Genomic DNA, 17,560 nt, shown 5'->3' with positions numbered 1-17,560 from the left:
CCTGTGACGTTTCTTTAGCTTTTACGTGCTATCAATCCTTATCTCTCTGTCTGTATCATTTAAATAGCGTTTTTCTCATTCATATCCAAACATGCCCCATAAAATGGGTCCACATGCTTTCACGAATGTATTTGATAAGGCCTGACACGGGTTCCAGTTTTGTTCCTTTGTCGCATGGGCTTTATGATATATTTTTTTATATTTGTTTACGGGCGTAATGCAGAGCACAACTAGTGGTATAAAATAATGAAAACCACGTAGAACTCTATGGAAAATGAGCTTCTGGCTTAGTCATTATCCCAGCCGTTCTCCATATCCTGGGAAATGCAGAAGAATATCCAGCCCACTGGGTGACAAATTTTTGCCAAATCCTCTGTTTTGCTCCATTTAGTTCTCCACGTCCTGAGGAGCAGGGTTCATAGCAAGTTGCCTCGTCATTAAAATGACCAGCATACAGTGAGTGAGCTGTAAACATTAACTGACAAGCATGAATAATTCTGGTTGACTTCCTGAGCATTTTAGTGACTTGGACAAGGCCTAAAGGGGGAAGAGTTGGGTTCTCCAATTAGAGCATAGATGGATTCGAGTCGAGCAGCAGAGGTGGAGGTCTCCTTTCCCAGAAGCTGAGACCACCCTCCTGGGCCCATTTTCCTTTACAAGTGCTCTATACCTTTGTACATCCCCTCTTCTCAGTGCAAAATCCACCTAGGCCAGGTCCGCTTGCTTAGGGCTGTTCTCTGCTAGCTTTCAGACAAGAAATACGGCCAATTTATCTGTGTTCATGTTTTAAGGTGTTAGTTGTAGCATATCCGGGAGGGAATTAACCTGGCTAAGACAGCACCATGTGAGAGCTTCCACCAACTGGTTCTGTCCACCTTGGAGTCAGCAGAATCTTAACTGTGACAGCCAGCAGGGCACTAATAAAATCTGGGGATTCTCTTTACCTTGTGATGTAAATTTGTAGTTACTCCTCACCACAATTTGGTGAAAATTCTTTGGTAGATATAGCTGAGAGAATGGTTTCTGTTCTGATTTGGTCTAAATTTATCTTCACCTTGTGTTGTCACATCCTGTAAATCCTCTGGCCAAGGCTGTTTGTTCCTGTTCTGCACCACTCTGCTATGGAATGGGGTGCATTTGGATATCAGTATTACCAGACATAGTCTCTATATTTGCTCAAAGTTCAGATTTCGTTTTGTTTTTTTCATTTTTAAAAATTTTATTGACATATAGTTGATTTACAATGTTGTATTAATTTCTGCTGTACAGAAAAGTGACTCAGTTATACACATATAAATACATATTCTTTTTCATATTCTTTTCCATTATGGTTTATCAGAGTTCAGATTCTAATAGCAATATCTTAAGCAGTCTTCTTAAGCATCTTTGTTGACTTCCAATATACAATCCTTGCTGTTACCTACTTTTCCCAGGAGTGGTGTAAGTTTATTTATAGCGCGTGCACACACATTTGCACATTTTATTTCCCAACTGCACACAGCTTGCTTCCTCTGTGATCTTCCTGATTAACATTACTGCCACCCTGAGGTGGTGGTGGGAATTACAGCGTACTTGTTTTGATAAAAATTGAAACTTTCAAGTATGTCAAGGCATATTTTTGAAAAAGTGGATTCTCCTCTGGACCAGAAATGTTGAAACCATAACACTTCTATTATGATGTTATCAAAACTCACTGTCTAGAAGCTTCTGTTTAACATCGGTGACCCCTGAGCTCCTGACTCCATATACAATTGCCTCCTTAAGACTTCAGATGGATATTTAAAAGAAACTCAAAATCACAGTTCAAACAAAACTTCTTGAATTTCATCTCATTTATCAAGACTGATTCCTGCCTCAGTCCTTCCCCATCTCAGTAAAATGACACAAACGTTCAGTGACTAAGGTAAAAAATGTAGGAGTCATCCTGGTTTCCTTTCTTCCCATTTGCCACATCCAATCCAACAATAAGAGTTGTAGGCTCCACCTCCAAAATATTTCCCACCCTACTCCCTTCTTTCCATATGCCCAGCCACCATCTTGGTTTCAGCAGCTTTCACCTCTGACCAGCACTGTGCTATGGCCTCCTGACGGTTTTCCCTACTCCTATACCTACAACAACTACAAATCATCCTTATTAAAATAGAGAGATGTTTATAAAGCTCCCCTGGGGAAAATTCTTCCCATGGCACTTAGAATAAATTCAAACTCTTACTGTTACATATAAAGAATGGCCTTGCCTCTTCTCTTTCCCTTGTTCAACTCTTTCCCAAGCTCCAGCCATAAGGAACAAGGTCTTCTCCATTTCCTGCCCATAGGACTTTTTTTTTTTTTTTTACTTACAAGTTTATTATAAAAGTATCTAACTCAGAATCAGCCAGATGGAAGAGAAGCATAGGGCAAGGTATGGGAAAAGGGGGCAGAGATTCCATGTCCTCTATAGGGGTCTCCATAGAACTTTTGCTGGTGGTGCCTTCTCATTCTTTAAGTTTCAGACTTCCCAGCCATATTAACTAAAGTAGTCACACGCCTCCCTTGTCCTAGTCAGTCTTCATTACATTACGATAGTTGTTTGCTTTATTGCTTTTGTCATTGTCTGATTTATAATATTCATTTGTTGGCCTGTTATCCACTTCTAGAATAAAAGCTCCATGAAGACAGAAACTGTTCTGATTCATGCATTGCTCTATCTCCTAGCACACAGCAGTAGAGATGGTAGACCCTTAATAAATGTCTGATGACATTGGGTGGCTACTGGTTTGGGAAAACAATGGTATCTCTCTCCTTAGGTTATTGCAAGGACTAATTAAAATAGATAAAGCACTAATCAGGTGTTTATTACTATTATGTTTATTATTATTATTAATTATTACTGGAAAAACTGACCCATGTCATGTAAGCTCTATTGTCAAGTAATTATTATCAGAAAACATGAAGTTTAAGAGTAATCTTCTGAAAAATCATGTTTTAACAAACAATGAAATTTTAAAGAAGGGTGTTTCTGAATTCATGGCAAATGGTGGGTGAGATAAATGTTATAAGAGAGTTTTGTGAGTCCCATCAAAATCTTCTTCAGAACTTGTTCCTCTTTATAAGCACAGGTCTGAAACTAACTCTACAAGGTAGAGCACAATAAAAAAGTGGAATTCAAAGTCCAGAAATATGCCAAGTCCAGAAATATGCATTTATTAACTATGGAACCTTGGTCATTTAATCATAATCCATTCTTTCATCTGTCTGATAGTAATATAAGAATATCTAAGTTAGGGAAATGCAAATCAAAACCACAGTGAGGCTTCCCTGGTGGCGCAGTGGTTGAGAGGACTCCCCTGCCGATGCAGGGGACGCGGGTTCGTGCCCCGGTCCGGGAAGATCCCACATGCCGCGGAGCGGCTGGGCCCGTGAGCCATGGCCGCTGAGCCTGCGCGTCCGGAGCCTGTGCTCCACAACGGGAGAGGCCACAGCAGTGAGAGGCCCGCGTACCGCAAAAAACAAACAAACAAAAACCTCACACCTGTCAGAATGGTTGTCATCAAAATGTCTACAAATAACAAACGTTGGCAAGGATGTGGAGAAAAGGGAATCCTTGTATACTGTTGGTGGGAATGTAAATTGGTGTAGACACTGTGAAAAACAGTATGGAGTTTTCTCAGAAAACTAAAAATAGAACTACCATATGACCCAGTAGTTCCACTCCTGGGTATATATCCAAACAAAAGAAGAACATTGATTCAAGAAGATACATGCACCACAATGTTCACAGCAGCATTATTTACAATTGCCAAGACATGGAAACAACCTAAGTGTCCATCAACAGATGAATGAATGAAGAAGCTGTGGTATATATATATACAATGGAATACTACTCAGCCATAATAAAGAATGAAATTTTGCCATCTGCAGCAACATGGATGGACTTGGAGGGCATTATGCTAAGGGAAAGAAGTCAGACAGAGAATGATAAATAGTGCATAATATTGCTTACATGTAGAATCTAAAAAATACAACAAACTAGTGAATATAATGTAAAAGAAGCAGACTCACAGATATAGAGAACAAACTAGTGGTAACCAGTGGGGAGTGGGGGAGGGACAATAAAGGGATGGGGAAGTGGAAGGTACATACTATTGGATGTAAGATAGGCTCAAGGATGTATTGTACAACACGGGGAATACAGCCAATATTTTGTGATAACTGTAAATGGAAAGTAACCTGTAAAAAGTGTATACAAATAAAAGTTTTTAATTAAATAAACAAATGGGAAAAAAAGAGAATATCTAATTCAACCCACTTTCTACCACAAGAGCTAGATGAGATTCATAACAACCTATATAAAAATACAGAGCTCCGTAAAGACTAGCAGGGAGTTGAGTTGGCAGTGGTGTCTCTTCATTTCCACTCAATTAATTGAGTTCCTCCTAGGCTAGGTTCTAGGAAAGTACTAGATGCTGAAGTCACCAAGGGGCACTGAGAATAAAACAGAATCTTGCTCTCAAAGAGACCAGAGCATGGAGGAAAGATGACCCTGTAAACAAAGTGAGCAATGTGATGACTCCAATGAGGGAGATGAGCAAGGGCTGAAGAGGTGGCTGGGACAGGGGCAATTATAAACTCCATCTGGAGTGGGTGGGAGGTTTGGTGGGGAGGGCTTCCTGATCTCCTCATCTGCTCTGACCCAGAGACTGGTCTTGTGGTCAGGAGCATTTCCAGGGGATCAGGAGAGCTCTGAAACTAATCTAGAGTTTTGGCTCTGTTTGAGGTACACCTAAGCTGGCCTTGACACCCTCAAACCTCAAAGAAACTCAAACCCCATGTGTTATATTCCAACTTGTAAGTTGACCCTAAGTCTGCCTGTGCTTCTTGGAAGTCATCTAAATTGGAGATCTAGAGCCAGGATAAACCACTAGATTTTCTTGGAATGCCCATTATCCCTGCAATCCCCTTTTATCTGCCTGCAGAAATTTATACCTCATTCAAGGCCCAGACCAAGACTCCTCTCCCCCAAGAATCCTCCTAGTGTCCTCACACCCTGCCCCGATGCACTTTTTTAAAGTCACAAAATTCATCACATTTTTCTCATACTAATTATTTATACTGTCACATGTTTCTTACATTTGACAATATAAGCCACTATAATAGAAATATGTTCTTTTTTAAAGAAGTTTTATTCTGCTTAGTTGTTTGGTTTTTGGCTTTTGGTTTTTTTTGCATAGAGTAGGTGCTCTACTCATACTTAACCTGTACTCATATTTTGAAAAGGACCCTAAAAATGGAATGAATGCAGTGTTTAAATGCAGGTCTAGTATTTAGGAGAAAGAAGAAAGTGGGCAAAACACAGGTACGTCTCTATGGTATGATTAAATACCTGGGGGAGGATTTCTCGTGTGCCATGTCAAGTGGCCTGAGAGTCCTTGTGCTCCAGACTCTACATGGAAGGAGTAAACAGAGCTGCTGGAGCTAATAGGCTAGGCATAGGCACAAGAGGCATCAAGATGGCAAGACATACGAGCAAATGACCGCATCCGTACTGGATAATGGATACCACAAAACTGCCTATTTGAGGGATGTATACAGGTGACCTTGAGCAGCCATTTGGGCATTGAAGACCTTGAATAGACTGAGATCAAGTTATATGACCTTCATGGAGTGGAATCTAGAGATAAAAATTAGCTGCTGTATAAAAATGGAAAGTTTTACATTTGTACACCTTAGCTTGTGAACTGACATTCGCATCTACTATGCCTGTTTCACTACCAGTTCTTAGATGCCAGAATAGCTTTTCCATCATCTGAGTTGTTCCTGAACTCACTTATTCCAATTTAAATTCCTGCACTTTTGTTAAGCTTCAGTATCACTGCAAAGATTTTTTTTTAAGGAAAATCAAATCACTACAAATTTTTCTCTTATTATTTTGAACCTATGTCCTGCTGTGAAGTGACCTCCATTTGATAAGCAGCAAAGAAGATTAAAAGGAAAGCAATTATGATCCTCCTCAGATGCAGAAACTGAGCTAGAAATCTGTATGTCCTGGTGCTGGTGGAGCTTTTAGCAGTTCTGCCTGGAGTCCCTCTTTGAAGTGCGTCCAAGTGGGACTTTGAATCGCAAACACTATCCACTCCATACTCTTCAACTACAAGACTGAGAAACATACTTTCATTTGATGGCATCTCATCTAAGTTGGCTTTTAGCTTTTAAATAAGAGAGATTGCTCAAGCTTCAAAGCTAGTTGTTTCTTGGCAAGGGGTAACACAATGCTTAGGGGAAGAGAAAGGATGAAAATTCAGAGTCTCTCTGGTTCCCTTCTGGGGTTCCCTTTTTAGGTTACTTTCACCAATTAGCTCCTAAAGTTCCTTGCTGACAGCAATTTATAGATGAATATCCAAACCAAATGAGCCCCAGCTGTGGGGCAAAGGCTTCCATGGTGAAGCAGGGAACAGATTAGAAGCTGGCCCAAAAAAATACACTAAGTGTGGGAATTTAGCTAAGGAACCCCAAGAAGATTTGGGCTCCAGAGAATAAGTTCTGAGTCACTCCAGCTGTTTCCCATCTCTATTTATTTATCTATCTATCTATCTATCTATCTATTTATTTATTTATTTATAATACCACATGCCCCAATCCTGGACACTGGCTTCACTTTCTGCATGCTACATTGAGTCACCTTGGCCTTGAAGACTGAGTGTGGGTTTAAGAGTTAAGGCTCATTCTAGGATCTGTTTCTACCACCCTCCCACCATCAGGAGGGGTACACTGTAATTCTGTCCTTATAAAAAGGAGATGGAGAATATTACAGGCAGAACCTGGAAGGAAAATTCAAGTAAACAGAATGATAAATGATAATAAATGAAAAGTGCTTTCAGAGTGTGTCCTAGGCAAGCTTATGCATTGTTTCGGAAGAACAGATTTTTAATAGATAGAATGTTGTACTCTACATGTTTTTCAAAATGACCGGTTAATGCCATGATAGCCAGCTTTTTGGTTAACATAGGAGAATCACATTCTTCACATGGATTTGCCAGTACTTAATACTCATAGAAATAATACTGTGCTCAGGGTACCTGAGAGCAGACCAGAACAATTTCCCTAAATAGCAAAGGGACCAGAAGGTAACTGCAGTACCTGCAAAACGTTAGGAGAAGGGAGGGTTAGAAAAACAAAACAAATGCAATCCTTATATCCTGTCTGTATTAGTCCGCCTGGGCTGCCATAACACAATACCACAGCCTGAGTGGCTTAAATAACAGAAATTTATTTTCTCACAGTTGTGAAGACTAGAAGTCCAAGATCAAGGTGTCTACAGGCTTGGTTTCTCCTGGGGCCTCTCTCCTTGACTTGAAGAGGACCTCCTTCTCCCCGTGCCCTCACTCAGGCTTTTGTCTGTATACACATTGCTGGTGTGTCTTTTTGTATCAGAATCTCCTCTTCCTATAAGGACACCAATCAGATTGGGTTAAAGCCCACTCCAATGACCCAACTTTAACTTAATCACATCTTTTTTTTTTTTTTTTTGCGGTACTCGGGCCTCTCACTGCTGTGGCCTCTCCCGTTGCGGAGCACAGGCTCCGGACGCACAGGCTCAGCGGCCATGGCTCACGGGCCCAGCCGCTCCGCGGCATGTGGGATCTTCCCGGACCGGGGCACAAACCCGTGTTCCCTGCATCAGCAGGCAGACTCTCAACCACTGCACCACCAGGGAAGCCCTCTCAATCACATCTTTAAAGGTCTTACGTCCAAGTACAGTCACACTCCAAGGTGATGGGGGGTGATGGGGGAAAGGGAACACAACTTGGCTCATAATACACTAATATTTAACCCTGCTGAATATTGTAGCAGAAATCTGCATGTTTGAGTCTTGAAAGAAATTGGGACACATAGGTAACAGTATTCATCTAATGAATAACTATAATTTTATTGATGTTATTAAATGAAGATATTTTCCCTCGTATACCACAGAGTATACTTTTGTTCACCACCTCTCTCCCCTTCTCCCTCTCACAAAAATCTGTGGTATAAATCTGTGTTTCTTAGCCAGTAGGTTCTATGTCCCTCTGGGGAGAGCTCTATGGTGTCTCTTCTTATGACACTAATCTTACCAGATCAGGGCCTCACCCTTATGACATCATTTAACTTTAATTACTTCCTTAGAGGCCATCTCTCCAAATATAGCCACGTTGGGGGTTAGGGCTTCAACAGGTGAATTTGGAGAGGATACAAACAATCAGTTCAAAATGGAGGCCTACTAAGCAGGAGAGATTTTTTTTCCTCAGAGGTGAAAGAAAAGATACAGAGGTGGATTAAACACAATATCTTGGCAAGTCTCAGAATTGCTGCACAACCTAGCACAGTTCCTGGGACACGGGAGGAGCTACATGAATCTTATTGAGTGAAAGGATAAATGAATTATTCTATTACTTTTAGATTGGGGTCTCAAAGTAAACAGATGCTTCTAGGACAGTTTTATGGGTAATATTATCTCTCAGGGAAGGATAATTAAACTGATTCTCTTTGAAATAGGCTACCTAAGAGTTCATCAAGGAAGTCATCTGTGATTATATGAGTGCAAAATATATGGAAATATGTAATATGTACACTAGGCATCAATATGGAGTATTGGCAGCAGGAGCAAATGGACAGTGTGAATGGAGGAAGAGGGATAAGGAGAGAAGAGAGCCAGGCAAAACAGGAAAAGAAAAATGACACTATGATCTGTATGATAAGCTTTCATATGTGCGTTTATAGAAAATAATATATTAAAATTTAAATGACAAGGACCTATCATCCAGAAGGAGTATATGAATTGTTCCTACCAAATATGTCACAAAATAAACAAAGGTAAAATGTCACTGTGATGGAGAAGATCAAATCTTCAAATAGGAGATAGTAAGCCTGACTGTAAGACAGAATTAACAAAAGATGGTTTGTGAGCTCATATAAGGGGCTCCCTAAAAGGCTACACAGGCTTATCTAACAAAAGTATTCCAAACTGGCCTCATTTTATCTTTTGGTCAAAATGCTAGACTGGGAAATCAACAGAATCCTATAGGCATAGTACATTTAAATTTCAGCAAAGCATCTGAAAAATTATTCAGTAACAGTTTTGTGGGTAAGCTTAAGAAATAGCTGGCTTAAACCTATATATCCTGAGTATTAATAGATCCTGTTGTTATGGAAATAAAGGTTTGTAATAGTTTGGTGTACGTTTTCTCAAGGACTCTGTCCAGGCCAACATTTTATCAATACTTAACAATCTTTGTTTTTTTTTAATTGTCAGATTTCCAAAAATGAAAAGTTGTGAGCATTTACTAAAAAACTGAACTGTGATCTTGACAGGTAAGAATAATGGATCTAAACTGAAAAGAGAAAATAAATAGAAAAAATATAAAAGTCATACACATAGGTTAAAAGAATAGAGTTAAGCAGATTTTGTTGAAGTGTGGTTTGTGTGAAAAAATAAACAAAAGTAACTTGTGGGTTTGGTTGAAAGCAGGCTCATTCTGAGTCATGTGTCATTTAACCCTGGGAAGTTAATGATCTCTTTGACTACATTACTGAACATGCAGGTTCAGACAAAGGGAGATGATGACCCATGATATAAATGGGATGCTGGTCTGAGTATATCTGGAATATTGTGTTTCATTGTGGCATCATATTTTTAAAAGGGATTCCAACAAACTAAAATGTATGCAAAGGGGAAAGTCAAAATAGTAGACATTCTGGAAGCCACAGCCTATGCAGAATTGTGAAGAAACTAGGTTTTCGGCGCTGCATGGTAACTTACATGTGTCACACCCAACTGCCACAATACAAGACAAAACCTGCCATCTTAGGTTTGTCCGTGGTCCTCATCCTGTTTCTCCAGTTTCCCTCCTCCATTTCCTAATTTTCCCAGCTTCTGACCTCATGATAGCTCTTGTCCCTGGCAACGTAAATTGCTTATGCATTCATTTATTTAACATTTATTGATTATCTACTATATACCGAGCACCTTTTCTAAGCACTTTAAGCATCAGTGAACCAAACAGACAATAATCCGTGCCCTGTGTGGGGCTAACATGCTAGAAAGGGACAGACAATATCATAAATGAGTAAATTATAAGGTACGTTGAAAGGTGCTAAGTACTATGGGGAAAAAAAAGAATGGATAGAACGGTGTAAAGGGATTCAAGGGTACTGAGAATAAGGGGGAAGCAGCTACAATTGTAAGTGGTGTTGTCAAGCGGGCCTCATTGGGAAGGTGGCATTTGAATAAATCTTGAAAGAGTGAAGGAGTAGTGAAGGAGTTAGCTACAGGGCTATACGGGAGAAAAGTGTTCTAGTGCAAAAGCCCTAAGGACTGTTTGCCTAGAAGGGAGTAAGACAAGGAAGGGTAGCAGGAAATGAGCTCTGAGGGTAATGGTGCCTGGTAAGGACTTCAGTTTTTACTCCAGTTAAGATGGGAATCCATTGGAGGTTTCAAGCAGAGAAGCAACATTATCTGATTTATGTTTCTAAAGCACTGTTCTAGCTGCCATGTGGAGGATAGATTCTAGAGGGAAAAGATGGGAGCTGAAATACCAGTTAGAAAGTTACTGCAGTCATCCAGACGAGCAATGATTCAGTCACACCAGCGTTGTGGCAGTGTAGGGGGTGAGAAGGTAGAGCAAACAAGACCTCTTGAATGTTTAGATGCGAGATATGAACAAAAGGGAGGAGTTGAGACTAACTATGGTTTTCATCCTGAGCACCTTGAAGGATGAAGCTGCCATGGACTGAACTGGGGGAAGGTGCAGGTGGGACAAATTTTAGGAGAAAGATGAAAAGTTCAGTTTTTGGATGTATAAAGGTGGAGATGTCTATTAGACCTTCAAATGGAGATTTCCACTAGAGAATTTAATATAGGAGAGCTGGATGTCACAGAGAAATGCAGAAGTCTTTGGATGGTCGGTGACATTTTAAGCTATGAGACTGAATTATAGCATCTAGGAAGTGAACATAGAGAAGAGGATCAAGGTTGAACCCTGGGGCTCTCTGACTGTGGGAGGTCAAGGACAAGAGAAAGAAGCAACAAAGCAGAAAAGGAGAGTCTAGCATGTTATAAAACCCACTAGGAGGGTGTGGTGCCTTAGAAGCCCAGTGAAGAAGGTGTTTCAGAGAGATGAGTGGCATCAACTGTATCAGCTGCTGCTGACAGGTTAAGATGAGAACTGAGAATCCATCCTGGGCTTTAGCATTAACGATCTTGGCAAGAGCAGTTTCAGTAGCGTGGTCTGGGACGAAGTCAAAGTGGAGTGGGTTGAAAAAGGAATAGGAAGAAAGGAAGTTAAAATGTTTGCTACAAAGGGGCAGTAGCTAAAAGAGGAAGTGGAGTCAAGGGAAGATTATTTTTAAAGATGGGAGCAATAACAGAAAGTGTGATTTTTGCTAGGAATCAGGAGACAGTAAAAACTTGATCAGAGAGAGAAGAACGAATGGCTGGAGTGATGTCCTTTGGTAGATAGTTAATGGGATCTTGTGAAAAAGTGGAGAGATTGAGGGCACAGAAGTGTATCTATGGAAGAGGTGGGATGGCAGCCTATGGTACAGTTGCTATTCATGGTTAGATGGGGTGGTGGGAGTCTGAGAAAATTCTCTTCTGATTATTTCAATTTTCCTCAGACAGCTCTACCTTACTCTTAGACCATGACATAAGTTCTCTCAACTTGAATGCTGTCAGCGTCATAAGAAAACACCTCACTCATCCAGCTTCCCTGAGAACTTAAGGCCTCCATGTGGACCCTTTGGCCTCCATGTGGACCCTTTGGCCTCCATGTGGACCCATCCGTGCAACACCCTTGCCTAGTCCACTCCAGCCACCACAAGGGGGACCCAGAACATATGTACAGCCGAGAACAGAGAAGACACATAAGGAGAACCTCTAGCTATATTCTAGTATTTGCTGCATTGGTATTTTCTGCAATTATAACAAAACAGATTACATGTAGAAAGCCCCAGCTGTGAAGTTAAAAAATGCACTGCTCAAATACTAACTCTTCCTTCTTTCTGTGAGAATTTCAGTGAGTAAGTTAACCCATCCAATCCCCTTTTTTCATCTGCAGATAGTAGAAGTAAACACTCCCATCTGTCCCTTCGGGCCTCCAAAATGTGGAGATTTGAGCCCCTCTCCTAGCCCATTAGATGTCCAAAGATGCACAGAGCCTGGGTATTGAAAGGATGCGTGCTCGTGGGGGAATCTCACGTGGTCTCAAAGCACAGGCAAAGGGCAGATCTCCTCCAGTAGTGAAGCAGCCAGCCACGGAGAGTCACTCCGGACTCCTGTCCAGCCCCTGCTCCTGGCATTTGTTGGATATTTTCACCGTTGCCCTTTCCCCAGTCCTTGGCTCCAGCTATTTCCTGGCCCAAGCCCCATTCTTGAACTGTTTCAGGAGGGGCATAGCCCTTTCATTTTTCTCTTCCTCATCTCCCCGAGTTTTCCCTAGTTTCATTCTAAGCGCAAGAGTGGTACATCACTCCGCCACCACCCACAGACCTGCCAAATCATCCCTACTGTTCTGCCAAGGCGGAGAAGTAGAAGCAGTGATGATCACTATGCAAATCACAAGATTAGAGACTCCACCCTCCTCACCAGGACCTGCCCTCATGCTTCTCCTTGTCTGTCTTGATTGAGTCTTATGAATTATTCACTTTCTTCAGAAAGTGTTTATACTGTGAATGATCATGGACAAATTTGAATCTGGAAAACTGCTTAAAGCTAAATCATCTGATTACCCCTAATCAATAATTAAAATGCAACAACGTTGGGATGTCCCTGGTGGTCCAGTGGTTAAGAATCCATTTTGCCATGCAGGGGACGCTGGTTCGATCCCTGGTCGGGGAACTAAGATCCGACGTGCTGCGGGGGAACTAAGCCCACGCATCACAACTACTGAGCCCACATGCCACAACTACAGAGCCCACGTGCTTTGGAGCCCACGTGCCGCAACTAGAGAGAAGTCCGCGTGCTGCAACGAAAGATCCCGCGTGCCGCAACTAAGACCTGACACAGCCAAAAACAAATAAATAAAATAAAATTTTAAAAATGCAACAATGTGAATCACGGGTTCTGGTTTTATCTCTGCTCAACCCACATGAAAATGGCATTCAGTTATTATTCTTTACACATACGGAGTGGAGAGGCAAAGTTGCTGATCCCTAAAGTGGTATAATTAAAAGCAGTTATAAGGTTTCTCAAAAAATATCTCCTTCATTTTCCTGAACATTATTCTGCTAGTGAAAGCTACTTGTGTTAACGTTCTATGTCTCCAGAAGGTCTGTATTAACAGGAAAATGCACATCCCTAGAATAAAGCACATTAAGATGGCATCTCTCAGTAATCTCTTCCAGGAATTAACTGACCGAATTAGCAGCCTGCTGCTAATGCCAAGGAACTGCCACGTACGTTACAATGTGTACAAAATTTTCAAAGGGATGTAAAGGAAAGGTCGGAAGCATGAAGCAAAATATGGGTTGCTGCAGCAGGCACGCGAGGATGCTGAACTCCTGATAAAGGTTGCATCTCGAGGACCTGGAAACGTGAGGCTCCATAACTTAATTCCACAGTTCCAATTTACTGTGCCATGAGAGAGGATGTTTTACTGATGGCTATAAGATGGCTTAAGCATAGGAAATAAAAGATTAAACAGCCTTCTCTAGTGTAAATTGCAAGCTCTCCAAAAGACTAGCCTGATTTAATACTTTGATAAACGCCTAAAGAGGACTATGTCCTAAATTCTCCATATCTGAGAAAGGCCCTGAACTTTTTCTTATAGTAAATACAAAATGACAGACTGATTAGGCTGAGAAATGAAAGGAAATTATTATTCCGGATGAAATCACTCAGGTTAGTGCTGCTTTCAGAAGAAAGCAGTGCTATCTTCTCAGAGATGCGAGGTATTTAACGCCAGCGTGCTTAATGCTTTCTCTCCCTAGGCAATCTCACGCATCCCGGTGACTTCTCTTAAGCACTCTGCCTGTAATTCCTGCAGCCACCAGCAGGTTGATGATGGACCATTAAGTGAGCATTTCTCTGCCATGATGTCCCAAGATCCTAACACACTGAAGTGTGAAGCCAGAGGAAGAGAAACGGATGGTGGTCTGACTTAAGAAACGTAGCATATCACCAACCTATTTCATCTATCGAGCTGCCTCGGCAAAACTTCAAAACTAAAGGATGCATTGCCTGTGAACCCTGGAGCGGGTGGAGAAGGGCATGGACAAGAAGTTCAGACCTTCAGTTATGGCTGTGAACATCTGCTAGTTAGGTTGCCCTGAGATGTGGAAACGGAGAAGGAAGATAAATGTGTCATAATCGAATAGAGAACATTTTTACTTAAGAATACAACCAGTAAATAAACAAAAAAAATGCAGTAAACTCATTTCTAACTGGTAGGCATAGCAAAGACATAATAAAGCTCAAAACTTTATAAACTTCCAAGTATAAGTTAAGAATGTTTTTCAAGTAAGTGCTACTGTTATTCTGGTTTTCATTTTTACACAGAGGAAAATTTCAGACTTACATTTTTGTTATGAGTGTTTATAAATTCCTTACCTTATAACTTTGGACTACTTTTTTTTTTATCCAAAGCTTAACTGCTTCAGAATAATAGCAAAGGCCTTTAAGCACTTCGCAGTTAACCAAGGAGTAGGCATTAAGGCATTAATTTGCCTCCTTACACCTCTGCCAGCTCCAAGCATAGCTCCTTACCAGCCAGCCATGGCAGCATTTTCTACTTAAATGTCTGACATTCCTCCCATCAGGTTTATTTTTTCCCAACCCCCAACCCCCTTTTCCTTAAGTTCCACGTTCAGTTCCAGCCACTATCCCTAGATAATATTGTCCAACTTGCACCTTTATGCAAGGATGATGCCCAACTATGTAAATCTCACCACGATTCCCACTGTCCAGACCCTCATAGCCAACGCCTCTGAACAGCTCCCACTGGACAAGTCCATCTTTATCCCAAGCTCAATAAGCTCTGGAAGAAATTTATCCTATCCATTCCAAAATGTGTTCTTGTGTGATACCTTTTTCCAAGATAACCACTCTCAAAATCTTGATATCATCTTTGAATCATCTTCTCATTGTCCATACTAAATAAATTTTCATGCCCACTAATTTTTTTTCTTTCCCAATCACTCTTTCATAAGCCTCCAACTTTTCATGTACATGGACTCTGCCCATGTTCAGACTCTGGCTCCTCCCACCGGGACTACTATTATCATAGCCTAACTGATTTCCTGCCCCCTGTATCTGAATCATCTTTCCCTCTGCTCTTGGAATTAATTTCCTTTCTCACCCCTACTAAACTTCCCACACATAAAATTAAAATCCACCCTTTTCTGTCTAGCATACCTTGGCTCCAGTCTTTTCTTCTAGGTTATTCTCCTACTATAATCCCACCTCATCCTGACCTGTTGAAATAATAACTACATCCACATTAGTCAGCAAGGGCTAAGTTATGCTACAGTAACAAACGATCTCAAAACCTCACAGGCTTTCCCCAAAGGTTTATGTCTTGCTTATGATTCCAGTCTTTGGAGTAGACTGCATCTTATTCCATGTTGCCTTCATTTGAGGTCCCAGCTGAAGGAGCCCCTGCCTGGAACCTCATGGTCTTATGACAGAGGGAAAAGAGAGAGGGCAAAACTACACAACGGCTCTTTACATTTCTACCCATATTTCATGGGTCAAAGCAAGTCAAATGGCCATGCCTGGTATGAATGGGGCAAGAGGTATCATTCTCCCACACAGAAGGTCCCAATAGAGAGTGTCAGCAAATGTTTTGGACAAATAATACAATCTACCACACCATCATTAATGGTACAGCATAAATCTGACCATATTTTCAGTGATTTTCTTCTTCTAGACCGCTGTATCTCAATAGCGGTATCTCAAAAACAAATCTGGATTCATTGTAGGATTTTAGCAGCATGCCCGGCCTCAGCCTACTAGATACCAATAGTTCCAAACATGCTCACCCACCTTGCCAATCAACAGCGGCTCCAGACCTTCAGAAATGTCCCTTGGAGGGGTAAGATCACTGCGAGTCGGCAGCCACTGCTCCATCTATGGGTCCTTAAAGAACAGGAACAGTACCTTAGCTGTTACTGCATCCTCATGGCACCAACTCCTATAAATAGTGCACGTGTAAACATTGTCATCAAATAGCATGGCAACTTCAGAACAAAATTTTCTTTATTAAAAAATCAAAGGCAGTATTTGCCTCTCAGGTTTCTTTGGGGAAAAAACATAAACTTTAAAAACAAAAGGACCCACGTTTGAATCCTGCCTTCAACACTCCGTAAGATTCCGGGAATGCTGCTTACCCTCAGTTTCGTCATCTTCAAAATGGGAACAGCAGCATTTCCCTTGCAATTCTGCGGTGATGAGTCAATGCAAATTGCTTGGGTTTTGGTGTCTGCTCAGTAAATGGCAGCTATCATCACCATCAGCAGCAATGTCCCTTCCTCTGTCACACCCTTGAACATGAGATGTCTAAAAAACTATTTGCCCTTTTGCAGAGAAACGCCAAATGTTACTCCCAGAAAGAGAACAGCATAGTCCCACAAAATACTGCCTATGTTTGTTTCTCCATAAATAAGACTTGTTGTCAAGAAACTTGAGCTCAGGGCTAGTGGCTCTGCCATGAAACACATAAGCTTGGATATGAGCAACAGGTTTTTTGCGGCACTTTCCTGGATGTCAGCAGACTCTCACAAATCAGGCAAGAAAAGTCCAAAACATATGCCCTCAGCAACCGGCCAAAAACCAATAAAAGGAGCTGTGAGTAGAGCCAAAATCAAGGAGGCAGGCAGGAGTATGTGGCTGCAAACCCCAATAAATTCACATGGAAATGCATTTCATCTTAGTAAGGGCCTGACTACACAGAACCATTTCAAAGGCTGAAAAGAACCTTCATACAGCTGCACATCATACAGTCAGGAGGTTCAAAATGACAAATGTCTTCTGGATGTTTTAAAAATCCAACCTTTTGGAACAAGACATGTTGACAACTAGTGGTTTTGTGGATAGTAAGTGTAACTCAGCATAGAAGAACTGGCCTTTTGTAATAAAGTAGCATATTGTGATGTTATCAAAACTTGGCATTTTATATCAAGGTGCAAAATATCTCTTTTGTTTTCTGGTTAAGAGATGAATGCATGGCACGGCAATCAGGGCGAGTTTAAAATACAGGAAAAAAAAACACACAAAAGTCTCAGTTTATAAAAGATAAGCTGGGTGTTCTATTTTCAAATGAGTATGATTCCATGGCCAGCGAAAGGAAATGTGAAGGGCTTGTGGCTTTGTGTGTTTGATTTTTCCTTTTCTTTTAACAACTGTGAGACTTTCAAGCTGATAGAAGGATTTCAACCGATGTCCCTGGAGACTTAAAACACTTGAATTCCCAGCTTTAGGAGCAAACACTGCAGCAGCATCAACAGTAAAAGCCCCTGTTCCATCGGAGCTAAGATTTCAATCCAGAGACTGTTGTGATTCAGCCTGTTTCTTCAGTGAAGCTGGGGTCAGCCAGCTCAAAAGATTAAGCCT

General features: G+C 41.1%; 1 long non-coding RNA gene across 1 annotated transcript in view; it reads right to left on the bottom strand.

Annotated features, from left to right (window-relative positions):
- Positions 1 to 16,077, bottom strand: part of LOC132519668 (uncharacterized) — a 31,926-nt gene extending 15,849 nt beyond the window's left edge. Inside the window, exon 1 of the long non-coding RNA XR_009540233.1 lies at positions 15,995 to 16,077. This is a non-coding gene — a long non-coding RNA (uncharacterized LOC132519668). The remainder of the gene's footprint in view (positions 1 to 15,994) is intronic.
- Between the last annotated feature and the right edge of the window lie 1,483 nt (positions 16,078 to 17,560).

The sequence above is a fragment of the Lagenorhynchus albirostris genome, chromosome 4 (genome assembly GCF_949774975.1).
Source record: "Lagenorhynchus albirostris chromosome 4, mLagAlb1.1, whole genome shotgun sequence".
NCBI lineage: Eukaryota > Metazoa > Chordata > Mammalia > Artiodactyla > Delphinidae > Lagenorhynchus > Lagenorhynchus albirostris.
This window is presented reverse-complemented; position numbering and strand designations above follow the sequence as displayed.